Source organism: Giraffa tippelskirchi, chromosome X, assembly GCF_054371585.1.
Source record: "Giraffa tippelskirchi isolate mGirTip1 chromosome X, T2T-mGirTip1v1.2.pri, whole genome shotgun sequence".
Taxonomy (NCBI): Eukaryota; Metazoa; Chordata; class Mammalia; order Artiodactyla; family Giraffidae; genus Giraffa; species Giraffa tippelskirchi.
Window position 1 is genome coordinate 127,973,568 of NC_137289.1, and position 15,721 is coordinate 127,989,288.

The 15,721-nt window shown below is 35.3% G+C and overlaps 1 protein-coding gene and 1 non-coding gene across 3 annotated transcripts in view; both read right to left on the reverse strand.

The window, feature by feature from the left end:
* Nucleotides 1-15,721, reverse strand: part of IL1RAPL1 (interleukin 1 receptor accessory protein like 1) — a 1,447,392-nt gene that overhangs the window by 163,385 nt on the left and 1,268,286 nt on the right. The window lies entirely within an intron of this gene.
* LOC145537354 (U6 spliceosomal RNA) lies at nt 12,796-12,901 on the reverse strand. Its single transcript, XR_014076373.1, has one exon. It is a non-coding gene; the product is annotated as a U6 spliceosomal RNA (small nuclear RNA).

Here is a 15,721-nt window from a genome sequence, read left to right on the forward strand (position 1 = left end):
AAGCTAAAATAGGTGCAATGATTAGGGATAGAGGAGAAAACATTAGTGTCTCAAATGTCTTTGGGACCTTATGATGGGTTCTAATACTTCTCCAGAGGTGCCTCAGGAGCCTGCTCAGGTGATGTGTGAGCTAAGAAGGCCAGACTTTAAATGCCAGCTCTGCTTTACCATAAGCTCTGTTTTTATCCGTATTCTGCACTGGCTCCTCTGTAGCTCTGGTTTCAAGAAAGGATTATACTGCTAAAAATAGTAATATAAACATTTTAAAGTCACTGTCTTTGAATTTTACATACATCTATTAGTGACAAATTCCCCAGTATATTATTGAATCCTGAACACTTCCTCTTTCTCTTGTGATATACGATGTTAATGGTTGGTATTCCTGAGGAGAATAAACTATCCATGTACCATGAAGCAGCTTACATTAACACTTTTAACATTATGAATTTGTTTGTTGTTTACTCATTTCAATCATGTCCAACTCTGTTACAACGCCATGGACTGTAGCCACCAGGCTCCTCTGTCCATGGGATTTCTCAGGTAAGAATACTGGAGTGGGTTGTCATTTCCTTCTCCAGGGGATCTTCCGGACCCAGGGATCAAACCCGGGTCTCCTGCATTGGCAACTGAATTCTTCACTGTCTGAGCCACCAGGGAAGCCCAACTTTATAAATGGGCATGGAGAAAAGCCCCTTCATGTTTATCTAGATTCATTCTTCCATTTCTGTTTTACCTGTAGGAAATTAGACGATTATGAGCTATTTTGATGGAAATCAGATTCCAAATATAGCAGAATCTTACCTTTAATGGAACTATTTTGGTAAAATATCTCACAGGGACCTCTTTGTCCCAACTTTACCTAAGATCATATTTATACTGGAAAACTTTTTTAAAGTCTTTTTTTTAATAGCTTTTTTTTCCATTGTGGGAATGTTAGTTTATCCCAATGAGTAGGTAGTCTGTGTGTGCACTACATTCAGTAACATATTGAATGCTTAATACCAGCAATAATTATATACTGACAACATTAATGTCTTTTGAAGAATGATTGCTGGTTTTTTCAAAGGTAATGGAAACCCTCAACAGACTGCAGAAGCCCCAGTAGGAAGAGTTGAGAGTCAAATGGAATGAAACTGTGGTATAAAAGTAGTTGAGGGGTTTGTAATACTAAACTGAAAATAGTTTCTCCACGCCATAATGGTGTATTTTAAAGGTACTTTTTATGTATTGGTAGAGAACAAATTTCCCTCCAGTTAACATCTTTTGTCATCTGGTTGCATGTAGTCAAAAGTCCTATTTCCTAAGCAATGTGCTTTTAAGCAAGTAAAAGACCGTCTGCTTACTATTTGGCTGTTACGGAGCTCAAATATTATTGCTAAACAAAGTATCCTTAAATAAATCTTCATTTCCTTTATGTCATACAACCCCATTCATGCATATTAATGTTTTCAGACCTATCTCAGGATCAGTTTACATGATAAAATATAACTAACTGTTGTTTGCTCACTTCAGTTGCAGTCAGTGTTTCAGGAAGCCTGACATGTGGGCTCAAACTGGACTGCTGATTTGTGAAGCTTGTGGTGGCTCACGTGGCAGTTGTGCCTGCAAAGTTTTATTCATATAAATGGCCATCATCTCTGCTTAGGCACCAAGAGCATGATTAGTTGGTTTCCTGGTTCTACACTAGTTCAGGTATTTGTGATACATGCTATTTAAGGAATTTCTCTAATTTGGCCTTTGGGAAACAACAAAAGGCTAAATTCAGTGAGATAAAATATGAATACATGTATAGAAATGATTTGGATAATCTATATTTTCTACTATCACTTTCAGCTACTACTGTGACTGGTATCTCCTCACATAACCCACGGTTTGAGGGTAGATAGTTCAGGGCTGCTCATCATCGAGCAGCTCCGTGATGCCATTGAGACCCTAGGCTCCTGCTTATTCCACCATCTTTAATATGTGACTTTTATCTTCCTGGTTTCAAGGCAGACACTGCACTTCTGAACACCATACCCAAATGTAACATTTATTTCCTGGAGAGGCAGCCTGTTCCAGTGACTTCTTCTTAAACTTCATTGGTCATAACTCTGCTCATGGCCAACTCAAGCTGTTTGAGAGGCTGTGAAATCAAGGACAGTACTTTACCATCACTAAAGAACAGGAAAAGGGGGATGGAAAGGATGTTGAGTGAGCCAAGCTATAGGATCTGCTCACTAAAGAATTATATTAATTATTTGAGCTTCAGGCTAAAAGATAGGCAATCTCATTGTCCTTTTCTTTTTGTCAACCTATTGTTCAGAAAACACACGCTGATCGTAGCAAGTTGGCCACAGTGACTCTCATTTCCCTCTGTATTTTTCCAGGGTCCAATGTTAACGATACTACCAGGTAGTAGAGACTATTTTTGCCCATCTAGCATTCATTTATCCACTTTTTTGTATCTTAGAAACTCAATTTCAATTAGATATATCCTTAATTCCATGTAGCCATAGGTCTCAAGGGAAACTGAACTCACCCCAGTTTTAGGAAGGGATTCTTTCAAGAGTAATCTTGCCTACGCTTGGTTCTGGAACAAGCATATGTTCCCATTTTGACCTGAATGGGAATTCTTTCAGTGAGAAAAGGAAAATTCCTTGCCCCTGTGAGATAGCCACAGGAATGTCCCTTGGATGTTACTGGATGTAGATATGATGCTGAGGACTGCTGCAGTCATCCTGTTACACAGAGGATAAAGCCACACTTGGAATTATGAGCAGAGAGATAGAAAGCACTGGGGCCCTTGATGACACTGCTGAATCCCTCAGCCCTGAAGCCCACTCCACCCCTACACTTCCTTCCAGTCAAGTGAGATCTTTTGTTCTTTTTTAGTCAGTTGGAATCATTTTCTGTTACTTGTAGCCAAAAGCACCTTAATTCTTATGAATCATCTGAAATTCTTGTCCTCTAAAAGTTCTGAGAAGTTTGCGTTTATGCTACTGTTATCTTTGCTGCTTGTAACTCAAATCAAATGGGATTTCCCATAGAGACATCAATGTAGAAACACACTATATGCATCAGCACATTTAGAGCCAACTTGCTACCAAGAATGTGCTAAGAAAATGCATTATATCTCACACTCCTTCCAGTTAAGGGTTTTGCCAACCTGGGGAAACAAGCCACAGGTACAGTGCAGATCAACTGGGAAGTATTTCTACAAAATTGGTAAGCAAGTGTAACTTCACCAGCCACATTATACAGGGACAACCAAGAAATACATACTGTGAGATGCATTGTAATCTATGAGGCCAACAGGCTGGTACCACCAAAGCAGGCTAAGGGACCCGTGAAACTGAAGTGAATGTTAGGCTAATTGTGCAGGAAATAGAAGAAGACTCCATTCAAGCCAAAAGATATCATGCAAAAAGCAAAGAGGAAGAAATGGACAATGTGTCCTATGCTCCCACTGTTCCCAAACTATAGTTGAGATGGCATGTAGGAATTGAAATACTTGATTGGGCTTTAATGTTCTCAAATGTGCCAGAGAGAGAGAGAGAAAGACAGAGAGAGAATAAATGACTATAATAAAACCCCTCACACTAAATTCTTGGTAACAAGACAGATGGATAAATGATATTATCATACAGGGTACTGCAGAACTTCATTTACAAGATGATATTGGATTACTTCCTAAGACACCTGCTTAGTGTTAAATACAACAAAAACCATGGGGTAGAAGCAAATGTCAGAAAAAGGAGGAAAAAAAGAGACACATTAAAAGCCCTTTTCAAAAAATAGTGTATGAAAATGCATCATTGATAGTTGGAATATACATGAATTGTTAAAATGCTAGAAAATAATGGCTCACAAAAATAAAAGATATTCTTCTTATGGTTTTATAAGTTGCTTACTATTTTATGTCAGAATAATGGATTTGGTTAGTAGATGGCATGGTATAACTTAAAAAAGGTGTTAGAAGGTATTCATTTAAAATATAAGATATGGTGCCCACTGTGATTAATTTTAGGGACCTTTTCTAAGAGACTTAGGGTAAGAGACACTGTTGTTCTAAGCCTCAATCTGAATTTTCACACTATTTTGATTACTTACAAAGAAAAAGGTGTGAAGCATATATACAAATAACCAGGAAATGCCAATGTTAGTTTTCTTTATTATTGAAACTTTGTTAGATTATGCAATTCTTTTACTGAGTCACCAACAATAGGAAACATATGTTTCCCACACATTTAGTAGGAGACAAATGTTAAGAAGGTCTAATCATAACAGGAACACACAGGGCTATGAGTCTAGACAAATTTAAATACATGAAAAGGCTCATCTCTTTCTTATCCAAACGCCTGTCAGGTTTCAAGGTTAAAGCCATATTTATGTTTTCATTTTTTTCTCCTCATAATTGGTAAGGTTATATCTATGAATATTATACCACCTAATTTAAAAAATTTCAAATAGGTTAAAAGGCAATTTATCATCAGCTTTAAAATGGGATGTTAACAGCTTTATAGTTAAATTAGGCTATGAAAAATGGGTAAAGGTTGTCTATGGAAAAAAAAGCTTTTTATGACAAAGATAATTGAACTCACAGAGAGGAAGGTATAACCCGAAATGATTTAGAAAATTCATCATGAAAGTGTGTCATTATATTAATTTAGAGAGAAAATCACTTTTTTATTTACCCATCTCTAATGAATTCATCTCTTCATTCAGACAGGCCAGGGACCAGTGAAACATTAATAATGAACATGTCAAAAGTTGGAATATAACCTTGTCACATTCACCATAAGACTCTCAGCAGTTTGGAACAATTTTCTTGACCTGCTTGAAATCCTCTACGAGAGGATTCTTTAAAAAGCCATCTTATTGAAAGATAAAAGGAATTATTTGGGAAAGTTCCTTCGAGTCATTTTCTAAAATATTTTTTATGAGAGAAGTGAATGCATATTCATGGTAGAGAATATCGACTATGAATAAAAGCATAAAACAGAAAATAAAAATTACCTGCAATTCCACTTTCCTAAGGTAATTAACAATTGTAAATATTTTGGTTTATCTTCTCTGTCTTTGAATGTTTATAAAATTGTTACCATAGGGTGAACAATTAGGTTGTGTATTATTTTGCTTACTCAACATTCCATCATGAAGCCTTCCCCAGGCAGCATATTGAGAACCAGAAGAAAATATAGATAGCAACTTCTAACAAATTACTGGGATATTTGAATCATTAAAGACTGAGTATAAAGTATGTTTAACATGCTACGAAAAGAAAAGGAAGGGGTGAATATATGAATAAGAGGCAAGAGACTATGGAAAATGACAAAGCAGATTTAGAAATGAAAATACTATAACTTTCAGAAATAAAAATATTATCACTGAATATAAAAGTGACTGACTAATTCAATGTTTAGGTTAATGGCTGATTACAAACATCTAAAGAAATAATTAGTGATTTGAAAGTTAGATTTGAAGATATATTCAACAATGCAGAAGAAAACCAAAAACATGGAAAATATAAAATAGGGTTGGAGATATGGAGAATAAAGTAAGAAGATATGTCTTATTCTAAGCAGAGTTCCATAGAAGAGAAAAAGAATGAAAGAACGAGACTGACATATATCTGAAGTGATGACATCTGAGAATTTTCATAACAGATGAAAGATACCAGTTCCCAGATTCATGAACACTAATGACTCTCAGAAAGGATAAATAAAAGGAAATCCTCTGAAGGGTATGTATAATGAAATTATATGAAATTAAATACAAAGAGAAAACTTTTAAAATAGAGAAGAGACAGAGTACCTTCAAGAGTACTTACATGGAACCTTACAAACAAATTCTCAAAGTCAGCAATGGAAGTCAAAAGCCTGTGGAATAATATTTCACCGTGCTGAAAAGAATTTAGAACTAAATGTACCTTTCATGAATGAAAAATACAAACATTTTAGACAACAAGACAGGCTGAATTTGGTAGCAGTTAACCCTCACTGAAGGAAAGTATAAAGAATTAATCTTCAGGCACTAATAAAATGATTATAGAGGGATGCAGGAAGGTATGATGCGAAAAAAAATTGGTAAATACTTGAGTATATTCAATCAACAGATTCAATAATTATTTATGAGTAATGACTATGTGGTAGGCCTTGTTTTAAGTACTTGAAGTATAGCAAATAACCACCACAATGAAAATTCCTGCCTTCATGGAATGTCCAGTCTAGTGCCTATCTAAACAAATATTGGCTGTATAAAGCAATAACAATGCACCTTTCATGAATTAAAAAAAGTCTAAGATACTAAGCAGCAATAAGAAAAGTTGAGAAAAGCAGCAGAAATAAAGTCTTCCAAAGTTTTTACTTTTTTTCTGATGGAGAATAAAAATATAGCTAAAAGTAAACTTCTCTAAATTAAGTTTATATGAAAATTTTCTAGGATATAATGGAAAGAACAGAGATAAAGTATAAAACTTCTAAACTCAGTCAGTATGAAAGAAGGAAAAAAGTCAGAGAAAATGACACATAAAAAATGTCAGGTAAATAGAAAGCACAAAATATGGTAGAGATGATTCCAAATACCAATTAAAAATGTTTGCTGTAGGCTTATCATATATGGCGTCTACCATGTTGAGGTAGGTTCCTTCAATGCTCATTTTTTGAAGAGTTTAATCATGAATGTGTGCTGAATTTTGTCAAAGGCTTTTTCTGCACCTATTGAGATTATCATATGGTTTTTATCTTTCAATTTGTTAATATGGTGTATCACATTGATTGATCTGCATATATTGAAGAATCCTTGCATTCCTGAAGTAAACCCAGCTTGATCATGGTGTGTGAGCTTTTTGATGTGTTGCTGAATTCTGTTTGCTAAAATTTTGTTCAGGATTTTTGCATCTATGTTCATCAGTGATATTGGCCTGCAGTTTTCTTTTTTGTGTTGCCTTTGTTTGGTTTTGGTATCAGGGTGATGACGGTGGCCTCATAGAATGAGTTTAGAAGTGTTCCTTCCTTTGCAATTTTTTGAAAGAGTTTAGAAGGATAGGCATTAGCTCTTCCCTAAATGTTTGATAGAATTCTCCTGTGAAGCCATCTGGTCCTGGACTTTTGTTTTTTAGGAGATTTTTGATCACAGCTTCAATTTCAGTGCTTGTAATTGGGTTATTCATAATTTCTATTTCTTCCTGGTTCAGTCTTGGAAGATTGAACTTTTCTAAGAATCTGTTCATTTCTTCCAGTAAATACCAATTAAAAATGAACTAAAAATTCTAGTTAACAAAGATTTTCAGACAGGAACAGAAAGATCAAATCCAACTAAATGTCTTCATAAGTGGCACATCTAAATTAAAAGTACACAAAATAGTATATAAAATATTCATATATAGCAAATACAAACAAAATAAAGCTGGCCTGCCAATATTAATAATACATGAAATAGACTTAAAAAAAGGGGCTATTAGATATAAAGAAGGCCACCATATAATAGTAAGAATTTCACCTTATCAGAAAGACATATCCAGAACACATACTGAGACTATAAAATTATGCATCTCAAAATACAGTGTCAAAATATATAATGTTTTAAAACTTGACAGATTGTGAAGACAAGTACACAAATAGTCCAGGTGAGTAAATGTTTTCAAAATTCCTCCTACCAACTGATAGATACAGCAGGCAAAAACAAAAAAGAAAAATTAGCACCATATATAAAATTTGAGATATGCAACCAACTAGCTTGAGCTAATGTAGCCAACAATTTCAGAACACAAAAGCTTTTCAAACACACATGGAGCATTACTGACAATAATATGATGAGTCTTATTGCAACTCTATAAATTTTAAAAGACTAGTAATCATTAAATAAATTTACCCTAATTCAATGTTGCTTTTCTCTGCTATGTTAAGATTATACGTGAGATCATATTTAAAAAAAAAATCCTAATCCAAAAAAAGGAGACAGCTCACTTAATGGAAAAAAGTAAACTACCATGCTGCATACTATTAAGGCATCTTAAATTTTCATTGAATGATCATGGCATAATTACTCTATTGTTTGTGATTTGGATAATTTAAATTTTTGGCTACTATAAATACCACTGTGACAAAGCTCCTATTACGTAAGTCTTTGTAAGAGTAATTACTTTCTTAAGGGTATATTCCCAGTATTTGAATTGTTAGATCATGTTTGTGAATTTTTAGACCTAAAATTCCCTGTAGGTGTTGCACAAAAGTTTTACTAATCTTATGCTGAGCAGCAGGATATGAAGGTGTCTATTTTATAAAACTTTTGATAATACTATGAGGAAAAATTGTAATCTTATAATTTTGATTAGCATATCTTTGATTACCAAATTATTCATGATGTTGAAAACAGTCCATAAATTTCTTGACCATTTTATTTATTCTTATCATTTTTTAACCTGTTCAATCATGTACTTTGCTGCTTTTCTTTTTTTTTAAATTTATTTTAATTGGAGGCTAATTACTTTACAATATTGTGGTGGTTTTTGCCATACATTGACATGAATCAGCCATGGGTGTACATGTGCTCCCCATTCTGACCCTCCTTCCCACCTCCCTCCCCATCCCATTCCTCAGGGTCATCCCAGTGCATCAGCCCTAAGCACCCTGTCTCATGCATCAAACCTGGACTGGCAATCTGTTTCACATATGATAGTATACATATTTCAATGCTATTCTCTCAAATCATTCCACCCTTGCCTTTTCCCACAGAGTCCAAAAGTCTGTTCTTTACATCTGTGTCTCTTTTGCTGTCTCGCATATAGGGTAATCGTTACCATCTTTCTAAATTGCATATATGTGCATTAATATACTGTATTGGTGTTTATCTTTCTGACTTACTTCACTCTGTATAATAGGCTCCACTTTCAACCACTTCATTAGAACTGATTCAAATGCATTCTTTTTAATAGCTGAGTAATATTCCATTGTGTATATGTACCACAGCTTTCTTATCCATTCATCTGCCGATGGAAGTCTAGGTTGCTTCCATGTCCTGGCTATTGTAAACAGTGCTGCGATGAACATTGGGGTACACGTGTCTCTTTCAATTCTGGTTTCCTTGGTGTGTATGCCCAGCAGTGGGAATTGCTGGGTCGTATGGCAGTTCTATTTCCAGTGTTTTAAGGAATCTCCACACTGTTCTCCATAGTGGCTGTACTAGTTTGCATTCCTACCAACAGTGTAAGAGGGGTCCTTTTTCTTTGCACCCTCTCCAGCATTTATTGTTTGTAGACTTTATGATAGCAGCCATTCTGACCGGTGTGAGATGGTACCTCATTGTGGTTTTGATTTGCATTTCTCTGATAATGAGTGATGTTGAGCACCTTTTCGTGTGTTTGTTAGCCATCTGTATGTCTTCTTTGGAGAAATGTCTGTTTAGTTCTTTGGCCCATCTTTTGACTGGGTCGCTTATTTTTCTGGAGTTGAGCTGCAGGAGTTGCTTGTATATTTTTGAGATTAATTCTTTGTCAGTTGCTTCATTTGCTATTATTTTCTCCCATTCTGAAGGCTGTCTTTTCACATTGCTTATAGTTTCCTTTGTTGTGCAAAAGCTTTTAAGTTTAATTAGGTCCCATTTGTTTATTTTTGCTTTTATTTCCATTACTCTGGGAGGTGGGTCATAGAGGATCCTGCTATGATTTACGTCAGAGAGTGTTTGGCCTATGATTTCCACTAGGAGCTTTATAGTTCCTGGTTTTACATTTAGATCTGTAATCCATTTTGAGTTTATTTTTGTGTATGGTGTTAGAAAATGTTCTAGTTTCATTCTTTTACAAGTGGTTGACCAGTTTTCCCAGCACCACTTGTTAAAGAGATTGTCTTTTCTCCATTGTATATTCTTGCCTCCTTTGTCAAAGATAAGGTGTCCATAGGTGTGTGGATTTATCTCTGGGCTTTCTATTTTGTTCCACTGATCTATGTTTCTGTCTTTGTGCCAGTACCATGCTGTCTTGATGACTGTTGCTTTGTAGTATAGCCTGAAGTCAGGGAGGTTGATTCCTCCAGTTCCATTCTTCTTTCTCAAGATTGCTTTGGCTATTTGAGGTTTTTTGTATTTCCATACAAATTGTGAAATTATTTGTTCTAGTTCTCTGAAAAATACCTTTGGTAGCTTGATAGGGATTGCATTGAATCTATAGATTGATTTGGGTAGTATTTTCATTTTCACTATATTGATTCTTCCGATCCATGAACATAGTATATTTCTCCATCTATTTGTGTCATCTTTGATTTCTTTCATCAGTGTTTTATAATTTTCTATACATAGATCTTTTGTTTCTTTAGGTAGATTTTTTCCTAAGTATTTTATTCTTTTCGTTTCAATAGTGAATGGGATTATTTCCTTAATTTCTCTGTTTTCTCATTGTTAGTGTATAGGAATGCAAGGGATTTCTGCATGTTAATTTTATATCCTGCAACTTTACCATATTCATTGATTAGCTCTAGTAATTTTCTGGTGGAGTCTTTAGGGTTTTCTATGTAGAGGATCATGTCATCTGCAAACAGTGAGAGTTTTCTTTTTCTTTTCCAATCTGGATTCATTTTATTTCTTTTTCTGCTCTGATTGCTGTGGCCGAAACTTCCAAAACTATGTTGAATAGTAGTGGTGAGAGTGGGCACTCTTCTCTTGTTCCTGACTTTAGGGGAAATGCTTTCAGTTTTTCACCACTGAGGATAATGTTTGCTGTGGGTTTATCATATATGGCTTTTATTATGTTGAGGTATGTTCCTTCTATGCCTGCTTTCTGGAGGGTTTTTATCATAAATGGATGTTGAATTTTGTCAAAGGCTTTCTCTGCATCTATTGCGATAATCATATGGTTTTTATCTTTCGATTTGTTAATGTGGTGTATCACATCAATTGATTTGGGAATATTGAAGAATCCTTGCATCCCTGGGATAAAGCCCACTTGGTCACGATGTATGATCTTTTTAACATGTTGTTGGATTCTGTTTGCTAGAATTTTGCTAAGGATTTTTGCATCTATGTTCATCAGTGATATTGGCCTGGAGTTTTCTTTTTTTTGTGGCATCTTTGTCTGGTTTTGGGATTAGGGTGATGGTGGCCTCATAGAATGAGTTTGGAAGTTTACCTTCCTCTGCAATTTTCTGGAAGAGTTTGAGAAGGATTGATGTTTGCTCTTCTCTAAATTTTTGGTAGAATTCAGCTGTGAAGCCGTCTGGTCCTGGGCTTTTGTTTGTTGAAAGATTTCTGATTACAGTTTCGATTTCTGTACTTGTGATGGGTCTGTTAAGATTTTCTACTTCTTCCTGGTTCAGTTTTGGAAAGTTATACTTTTCTAAGAATCTGTCCATTTCTTCCAGGTTGTCCGTTTTATTGGCATTTAGTTGCTGATAGTAATCTCTTATTATCCTTTGTATTTCTGTGTTGTCTGTTGTGATCGCACCATTTTCATTTCTAATTTTGTTGGTTTGATTCTTCTCCCTTTTTTTCTTGATGAGTCTGGCTAATGCTTCGTCTATTTTATCTATCTTCTCAAAGAACCAGCTTTCAGCTTTGTTGATTTTGGCTATGGTCTCCTTTGTTTCTTTTGCATTTATTTCTGCCCTAATTTTTATGATTTCTTTCCTTCTACTAACCCTGGGGTGCTTCATTTATTCTTTTTCTAGTTGCTTTAGGTGTAGAGGTAGGTTATTTATTTGATTTCTCTCCTGTTTCTTGAGGTAGGCTTGTATTGCCATGAACCTTCCCCTTAGCACTGCTTTTACTGAATCCCATAGGTTTTGGGTTGCTGTGTTTTCATTTTCATTCATTTCTATGCATATTTTTATTTCTTTTTTGATTTCTTCTGTGATTTGTTGGTTATTCAGAAGTGTGTTGTTTAGCCTCCATGTTTGTATTTTTAATAGTTTTTTTTCCTGTAGTTGACATCTAATCTTACTGCATTGTGATAAGAAAAGATGCTTGAGATGATTTCCATTTTTTTGAATTTACCAAGGCTGGATTTATGGCCCAGGATGTGATCTATCCTGGAGAAGGTTCCGTGTGCACTTGACAAAAAGGTGAAATTCATTGTTTTAGGGTGAAATGTCCTATAGATATCAATTAAGTCTAACTGATCCATTGTATCATTTAAAGTTTGTGTTTCCTTGCTAATTTTCTTTTTAGTTGATCTATCCATAGGTATGAGTGGGGTACTAAAGTCTCCCACTATTATTGAGTTACTGTTAATTTCCCCTTTCATACTTGTTAGCATTTGCCTTACATATTGTGGTGCTCCTATGTTGGGTGCATATATATTTGTAATTGTTATATCTTCTTCTTGGATTGATCCTTTGATCATTATGTAGTGTCCTTCTTTGTCTCTTTTCAAAGTCTATTTTATCTGATATGAGTATTGTTACTCCTGCTTTCTTTTGGTCTCTGTTTGCATGAAATATGCTTTTCCAGCCATTCACTTTCTGTCTGTATGTGTTCCTAGTTTGAGGTGGATCTCTTGTAGACAGCATATATAAGGGTCTTGTTTTTGTATTCATTCAGCCAGTCTTTGTCTTTTGGTTGGGGCATTGAACCCATTTACATTTAAGGTAATTATTGATAAGTATGAACCTGTTGCCATTTACTTCGCTGTTTTGGGTTCGAGTTTTAAACCTTTTCTGTGTTTCCTGTCTAGAGAAGATCCTTTAACATTTGTTGAAGAGCTGGTTTGGTGGTGCTGAATTCTCTGAGGTTTTGCTTGTCTGTAAAGCTTTTGATTTCTCCTTCATATTTGAATGAGATCCTTGCTGGGTGCAGTAATCTGCATTGTAGGTTTTTCTCTTTCATAAAAATATGGAACGCTTCTCAAATTTGCATGTCATCCTTGCACGGGGCCATGCTTATCTTCTCTGTATCATTCCAATTTTAGTATATGTGCTGCTGAAGCGAGCACAGCTTTGCTGCTTTTAAAAAGTGGATTTACAGAACAATTTTTGTATTAGAAATTCAATCCCTTCATGTCTGTTGAATATATTTAACCTAGCTAGTCATTAAGTTTTTTATCTTTTGATTTTGTTCTTTTTAATGTAGTCAAAATCTTTTATCTTTTGAGGATCATCTCTCTTCTTTTTTAATTAAAAAAATTATGGAAAATTGTGGTCTATCTTGAGATTCATTAACCGGCAACTTTTCCACATGTCTTATGGTTTCATTTTTCATATAAACTCTCTAAATTATTATATAAAAACACACACATATATGTATGTCTCTATGTATGTATGTCTGTGTATATATTAATACTTATATTTTTAATTTATTTAATTCAGGGTCATTTGTCCTATCCATTGACTTGTCTGCTCATCTTAAGATGAGTTAAGTTAGACCCATATTTTTCCCCATCTTTATTGTGACATAATTGATAAATAAAACTTGTATGCATTTCATGTGTACAACATTATTCTTTAAGGCTTTTTTTTTTTAATGTGGACCATTTTTAAAGCCTTTATTGTATTTGTTACAACATTGCTTCTGTTTTATGTTTTAGTTTTTTGACCATGAGGCATGTGGGATCTTAGCTCCCAGACCAGGTATCGAACCTGCCTCCCCTTCATTGGAAGGCAAAGTCTTAACCATTGGACCTCCAGGAAAGTTCCCCTGATGTTTTGATAAACATATATACTGTGAAATGATTACCACAATCAAGCTAATTAACATATATCACCTTGCATAGTTACCTTTTTTTTTGAGCTAACACTTAAGATACACTATCTTAGCAAATTTCAAGTACACAATAGAATATTATTAACTACAGTCATCATGATGTATATAATACTTCTCCAGGATTTATACATACTGTTCGTGGAGTTCTCAAGGCAAGAATGCTGAAGTGGCTTGCCATTACCTTCTCCAGTGGACCACATTTTGTCAGACAAGAAGAAGGAGAAAGGGATGACAGAGGATGAGATAGTTGGATGGCATCACCAACTCAATGGACATGAGTTTGAGTAAGCACCGGGAGATATTGAAGGACAGGGAAGCCTGGCGTGCTTCAGTCCATGGGGTCGCAAAGTGTCAGATACGACTGAACAACCTGAACAACAGGATTTATTCATCCTGCATAACTAAAACTTGGCAGTCTTTGACAAATACCTCCTCATTTCCCCCACCCCCCCAGCTCTGGCAACCACCATTCTACTATTTGCTTCTGTGAATCTGACTTTTTTAGATTCTACATAATGAGATCATGCAGTAAGCTCATACAGTATTTGTCTTTCTTTGGATTATTTCCCTTAGCATAATGTTCTCCAGGTTCATCCATTTGTTGCAATTAGCAGGATTTCTTTATTACACCTGAATAATAATCCAGTGTGTATGTGTATAATTTTCTTTATCCACTCATCTCACTGATGGACACTTAGGTTGTGGTCATATCTTGGTTATTATGACTAATGCTGCAATGAACATGGGAGTGCAGATATCTCTTCAGTGTATGATTAATCATCTCAAGTATTGTCTAATTTTACTTCTCTTTTTTGCTCCATTGGTTTTTCAGGAGTGTGTTGTTTACTTTCCACATAATTGTGAATTTCCCATCTTTCCTCCTGTTAGTAACTTCTAGTTTCATACCACTGTGGTCAGAAAAGATAACTTTTTGTTAGTTATAATTCAGGTTTTCCTACCCAGCACTGTTTTCTGTAGCAGTTATTATTCATGAGTTTCTGCTCTGGTGAGCCATGACTCTTTTGTATTTCCTTGTCTGTGTCTTTATTCTTTCTTCATCTCTCTCGTGGACCCATGAAGAGCTGTTGGTTTTTCAGTCTGTTCAGCTTTTTAGTTGCTGTGAGGATAGAGGGGTATCCTCCAAGGTCCTTACGTGTGGAATCAGAAACTGGAAGTCTGTATTAGATTGTTGACAATATAATGTGTCTCAGTGTCTCACTGAAGTTGTCTTCAGTTCAGCCTACTAGAGGTTCTCTGAACATCATGGATCTGAATGTTCATTTCCTTCTCCAGATTTTGGAAGATGTTCCTCATTATTTCTTTAAATAAGCTTTCTGACCCTTTCTCATTCTCTGTTCCTTCTTGTGCTCCCTTAATGCATATACTGGTTATCCTGATGGTGCTTGATAAGTCACGTAGGTTTTTTCATTCTTTTTCTCTCTTTTTTACCAACTGGATAATTTCAAATGACTTGTCTTTGGGGTCACTGAGTTTTCTTCTGCATGTTCAAGTCTGCTTCAGGGAACCGTCGTGTCTTGGGACCTATTACCGGGGTGTCCATAGGCCTGACTTTTGCCTAGCCCATTGGGTGGGTGCCCTGGAGGGGCAAGAACGTCTCTGATTATGGAAAAGCAGCATTGAAGTTAGGTCATAAGACTGCTTCAGGAACTACAGCCATGTTCCTGGACTACATCACTCCCATTATTGCATCTTTGTAATTATTTGTTGCAAATATACTGACCACTTTTTGATTTTATGATTTCTTCATCTAAATCAGATGTATTTATGAGGTTAGATGTCTATTTTCTGCCCCCTACAACTCTTTCATTCTCTTATATATTTTTATTTTACTTTGTATTCTGGAGACATTGCTTCATTGACTGATACAATTTGTTCAACTTTCTCTGTCATTTCATATTATAATACCTTTAAATGCAGCTTTTAGATTCCTCGTTGCATTTGATTTTCCTCTCACTCCTTTCTTGTTTTAACAAGTTCTTTTGCACCTCTGCCCTTCATCGTTAAATTTTCTCCCTAGGGTTCCCAGTTTCTT